Source organism: Myotis davidii, unplaced genomic scaffold (genome assembly GCF_000327345.1).
Source record: "Myotis davidii unplaced genomic scaffold, ASM32734v1 scaffold6, whole genome shotgun sequence".
In the NCBI taxonomy this organism is placed as follows: domain Eukaryota; kingdom Metazoa; phylum Chordata; class Mammalia; order Chiroptera; family Vespertilionidae; genus Myotis; species Myotis davidii.
The window spans coordinates 18,960,493-18,966,492 of record NW_006383011.1 but is presented as its reverse complement, the minus strand read 5'-3'; the positions used below and the strand labels follow the sequence as shown (position 1 = coordinate 18,966,492).

At 35.5% G+C, this 6,000-nt stretch overlaps 1 protein-coding gene across 4 annotated transcripts in view; it reads left to right on the top strand.

Moving 5' to 3' along the window:
* EML4 (echinoderm microtubule associated protein like 4) overlaps positions 1-6,000 on the top strand; it is a 153,925-nt gene that overhangs the window by 72,064 nt on the left and 75,861 nt on the right. The window lies entirely within an intron of this gene.

Sequence of the window (6,000 nt, the reverse complement as noted above, 5' to 3'; positions counted from 1 at the left end):
AGTCGGCCGTTCAACCAGTCAAAGAGTAATATGTTAATGATATGCTAAGGTGGCTCAACCACTCGCTATAATATGCACTGACCACCATAGGGCAGATGCTTTCACCGGTAGGTTAGCTTGCTGGAGTCCGGCCAATCATGACTCAGTGAGACGGATTGGACACACCCTGGAGCCCTCCCACAGTCCCTCCTCAGCTGACCAACCTCCCGCGTTGCTTCCCGGCCCTGATTGTGTACTGGTGGTGTCCCTCGGCATGGCCTGTGCCCTCTCACAATCTGAGACCCCTTGAGGGATGTCAGAGAGCTGGTTTTGGCCTGATCCCACAGGCCAGGCCAAGGGACCCCTCTGGTGCACGAATTTGTGTACCAGGCCTCTAGTTGGTTTATAACTTGAATGGCAGGTAATTAGATGCAATTTACTTATAAAGTGATGCAACTAATCAATGTTCATCTCATCCTAACCCACCTTTGTACCTTAGGACTGCCTAGGCCCACCTCCTACCTGCCTCTTAAAAAAAAAAACTAGTTTCTGCCCTAACCGGTTTGGGTCAGTGGATAGAGCGTCGGCCTGTGGACTGAAAGGTCCCAGGTTTGATTCCAGTCAAGGGCATGTACCTTGGTTGTGGGCACATCCCCAGTGGGAGGTGTGCAGGAGGCAACTGATTGATGTTTCTCTCTCATCGATGTTTCTAACTATCCCTCTCCCTTCCTCTCTGTAAAAAATCAATAAAATATATTTTTTAAAAAAACCTAGTTTCACCAAATATTCTTTTTTTCTTCTAACCATTTTTTTCAGAGTCTTCCTCTTCAATGGCTATAACAGTTTGTTTACTGTAGCTAAGCGGTATTCAGAAAGTTATTATCTTATGTTTGGTTGTTTTATTACTGCAAATCAGAAATACCTAAACTAAATGGCAACTTCTAGGAGAGAGGAAGTTGGGGATATGTGCTCAGAGATGGGTGCGCAGACACTTCAGCTCTAATGGCATATATATTTACATTTTACAAAAAGTCAAAAACAAAGTTTTGCTTCTGATAATGTCAGAATAAGCTCCTTTGTTTTCCTTTCATTATAAACTTAACAGCAGTTCTTACAGGATGAGGTAATTTGAACAGGGTTAGAAGATTTCTGCAATGTTTTAGTGGTCAGTTTTTTATTTTTTTCTGCACAGTAGTATTTTAAGTAATATTCAGTTAAGGATTATAGGGTGACTCAATCTTATATTAATATTCAGAAGAGTATATTTCATAATCAGTAACTAAAATTTCACCATAGTGTAATTGCTGAGAAAGGAATAAATAGTCACATCAGTATCAACATAAAATGTCAATTTAGGTTAGAAATTTCAGAAACACTAAGTTGAAGTAGATATGCCATGAGACATTGGTAAAAGAATGGTAGTTGTTTTTTTAAGTGATATTCAAGAGAATGTAGAAAATTCAACTGAAACAATTTCATTACATGTGAAATGCAGAGATTATATTATATATTTATGAATTATACATATATGCAGAATTATGTATATATTTTTAACAATGCCTGTAATTTGTTGGTGTTTAGTGAATAAAACACCTAGAAGTTAAATTCTAAATGAGTTACAGAGTACTTAATAGTCCTCATGCAAATTGTGGCCCTAATCAGATTATTTTGAAATTGAAGAGATTATTCCATTTATACTTTGGGAGTATAATGTTTTTCTGTTGGAAATAATTGTTAGCTTAATGTGTATGAAATACAAGCTCTTCTTTCTTCTTGAGGTAGAAGAACATGAAGAAACCTCGTTATATATTTTTTATCAGAGAGGATTAGACATAATTTAACACAGGAAATTCAGAAATAACTATTGGTCCATGACCCTATCTCACTGTTGCTTTCAATGAGATATTCTAAAATAGAATATTCATACATAATTCATCTCTGAAATGCTTACATCATGTATATATGTGTGAGAGGGAGATTCTGATAAAGATATTAAAAATATAGTAAAATTATCATTTGTACTTCAGTCTTTGGTGTGGCTCCAAAATTTCTTCAGGTTTTTTACTTTTTTAAAATTTTGTTTTCTTTCACTAGTGACTATGCAATTAACAAATCCAGTGAGCATTCAGTTTAGGCCAAAGATTTGTTCTTTTTAACATAGTACTAGAACATTTTCAATCATATATTAATGTTTTTGAGACCTTTTTCATTCACATCAGCACCTTCATTTTTCAGTTTTTTCATTCACTTTACATAAAGTAATAAAATATTGAAATAATTACACAAACATTTTTATTGTTCCTACTTTATGGAATAAACTTTATATCTGGCTCAGTAGTTGGAAGCCATTATATATAGGCTTTGAAATGGACATTAGAAGATGGCCTTTTAGGAGTAAATATTTAGGATGTGAATAGAGAGCCCCTGAAACTGATCAAAACTCTGAAACATACATTGCCATCTAATCATGTAAAGATGAATGATAATTCTATAGTTACCTTGAAAGCATTTGAAGAATTGAAGAGTAAACTATAGGACTTAGAAACATTGGTGGTGTATTGAATATTTTTATTGTGATAAAATAACCATAACATGAAATTTACCACTTTAACTATTTTTATGTGTACAGTTCAGTGGCATTAAATACATTCATATTGTTGTGCAACCATTCATGCATATTCAGAACTCTTCCCTCTTCCCAAACTGAAAATCTGTACCCATTAAACAATAACTCCACATTTGTTTCATCCATACTCTCTCAATCCGTAACCACCACCATTCTATTTCTATGAATTTCACTACTCTAAATACTTAGTATAATTGAAATCATACAATATTTGTTCTTTTGTGTCTGTCTTATTTCACTTAGGACACTGGTGGGGAACGTCCGGCCTGAGGGTCATCTAAGGCCCGTGAAATAATTTGGTCTGGCCCTGCCAAGGCATTAGGGGTGAGAGTTAATTAAATGTTTAACCATATACAGCAGGCTAATTTTAAGCTGATAATTTTGTATGGCCTGAGAATATTATAAAAATCCAAATGGCCCTTGGCAAAAAAAAAAGATTCCCCACCCCTGACTTAGAATAACATCTTAAAGGTCCATCCATGTGATAGTATGTTTCACAACTTCATTTGTTTTTTACGCTGAATAATATGCACTGTATGTATATATAACAATTGGATATCCATTCAGTGACATTTGAGTGGCTTCTACCTTTTGTGTATTGTGAATACTGTGGCTATGAACATGGGTGTACGAATATTTGCTTGACTCCCTGCTTTTTTTAAAATTGATTTTCAGAAAGAGAGAGAAATATCAATTTGTTGTCCAATTCACACACCCATTTGTTGATTCCTATATGTGCCCCCAACCCAGGGATAGAACCCCACAACCTTGGTGCATTGGGATGACACTCCAACCAAGATACCCAACCCAGACAACTCCCTGCTTTCAATTCTTTTGGGTATATATACCCAGATGTAGAATTGCTAGATTATATGGTAATTCCATGTTTAATTTTTGAAAAGTAGCCAATACTGTTTTCCACAGTACCTGCACCATTTTAAATTCCTGCCAAAAATATACAAGGATTCCAATTTCTCTAAATACTTCCCGAGACTTGTTATTTGTGTGTGTGTGTGTGTGTGTGTGTGTGTGTGTGTGTGTGTGTGTGGTTTTGTTTTTAATAATAGCTGTCTTAATGAGTGTGAGTGATCTTTTTTGAGATGAGGTTTGGGACTTTGAAAAAAAGCATGGGAAGTGGATTGCAGACTAAATATGGCTTTACATAGTGTTTAATGTTTTATTGTGTGTGTATAACAAAAAAATCTAAAAAAACTAATTTACATTTCAAAAAATATAGGAAAAGCAGTGCTCAGGAAAATTTATAGTTGTAAATGCCTATGTTTTTTTTAAAAAAAAGATCTCAAATCAGTAACTCACTTTAACCTTAAGGAAATAGAAAAACAAAAAATCAAATCTAAAACCAGGAGAGGGAAGGGAATAATAAAGATTAGAGATAGATGAAGTAGCATATAGGAAAATAATAGAGTTAATGAAACCAAAGCTTAAAAAAAAAGGTGAACAAATTTGACAAACTTTTAGCTCTAAAATTACTAAGAAAAAAGAAGGAAGACAACCATTTACATCATATAGTTCTATTGAAAAAACGGCCAAAGGATTTCTATAGATATTTCTCCAAAGAAGATATACAAATGGCTAACAAGCCCAGTAAAAGATTTTCATCCTCATTAGGGAAATGTAAATCAAAATCATAGTGAGAGAGCACTTAATACTCACAGAGAAGGCTATAAGTTTTTTAAAAAACTGAAAATAAGTGTTGGCAAGGATGTGGTAAAATTGGAACCCTCATACATTGCTGGTGGATAGTAAAATGGTACAACTGCTGTGTTTGTTGGGGTTTCTCAGCAAATTAAACATAAAATTACCATGTGAACCAGCAGTTCTCCTAGTTATATACCTAAATAAATGATGCGATGTTCACATGAAAACTTGTACACAAATGTTTATGGCAACACAAGTCAAAATAGCCAAAAGATGGAAACAACCAGATATCTATGACGGATGGATGAATAAACAAAATGTGGTATATTTATACAATGGCATATTATTCAGCCATAACAAAGAATGAAGTGCTCATACATGCTGCCACATGGAGGAACCTTGAAAACATAGTGCTAAGTGAAAGAAGCTGGACGCAAAAAGAGCGTACATAGTATGATTCTTTGTATATGAAATATTTGGAATAGGCAAATCTATAGAGATAATGCAGGTTAATGATTGACAAGGGCTGGGGGGAGGGACAGTAGGGACTGCATAATAATAAAGAGTTTCTGTTGGAGGTGATGAAAATGTTCTTGAATTGAGAAATAATGACAGTTGCACAACGTTGTAAATACACTGATTGCTACTGAATTGTACCTTTTTTAAAAAAAATACATTTTATTGATTTTTTACAGAGAGGAAGGGAGAGAGCTAGAGAGTCAGAAACATCGATGAGAGAGAAACATTGATCAGCTGCCTCCTGCACATCTCCCACGGGAGATGTGCCCGCAACCCAGGTACGTGCCCTTGTCCGGAATTGAACCCAGGACCCTTCAGTCCGCAAGCCAACGCTATATCCACTGAGCGAAACCGGTTTCGGCTGAATTGTACCTTTATAAATGGTTAAAGTTGCAAATTTTACATTATGAGTATTTACCACAATTTTTTTTTAAAGCTGTAGTACAACCCTGGCTAGATGGCTTGGTTGTTTGCAGCATCATCCTGTACACCAAAATGTCATGGGTTCGAGTCCTAGTCGAGGTGCATGCAGAAGGCAACTGATCAATGTTTGTTTCTCTCTCCTGTCTCTTAAAATCAATAAACATATTCTCAGGTGAGGATAAAAAAATAAATTTAAAAAATTTAAATATTGTAATACATCAGTCTCCTGTTTCACAGACTAGCGCTAGAGCTGATGACCAATGATATTAGCATAAATTGGAAGGGTTGTACCTTATAATTTGTGAAACATTTCCTAGGAAATTTTAAAAAATAAAATACAGTAGATCTCCCCCTTCCTCTTTTCTCAGTCATTTGGTCTGAGGCAGGGTCTAGGAATCTGTATATTAAGGAAACATTTTAGATGCTTATGATGTAGGTGTGCCTATCTGCTTATTCATGTAACAATGCAGTGTTATACCATCATATATGGGACACTTTAGAGCAGCGATCGCCAACCGGTCGTCTGCGGACCACTGATGGTCTGTGAGGTCTGAAAGGCTGGCGACCGCTGCTTTAGAGTGCTTTACATAAAAGTGTTTTACTCTGTGCTTTTCTGAAGAGAAGCAAACAAACAAATGTGAGATTGGCCAAATTTAAAAGTTAGATTTTCTTGTGTGCATGTGAGAAAACTGAGTCCAATAATTCAAAACTTCTCTATTCCCAAACCTTTAAATAAACTTACCCCTTAAGTGTATGTGGCTGCTTTATCTGTGACTTTGAGTCTTCTGACTACA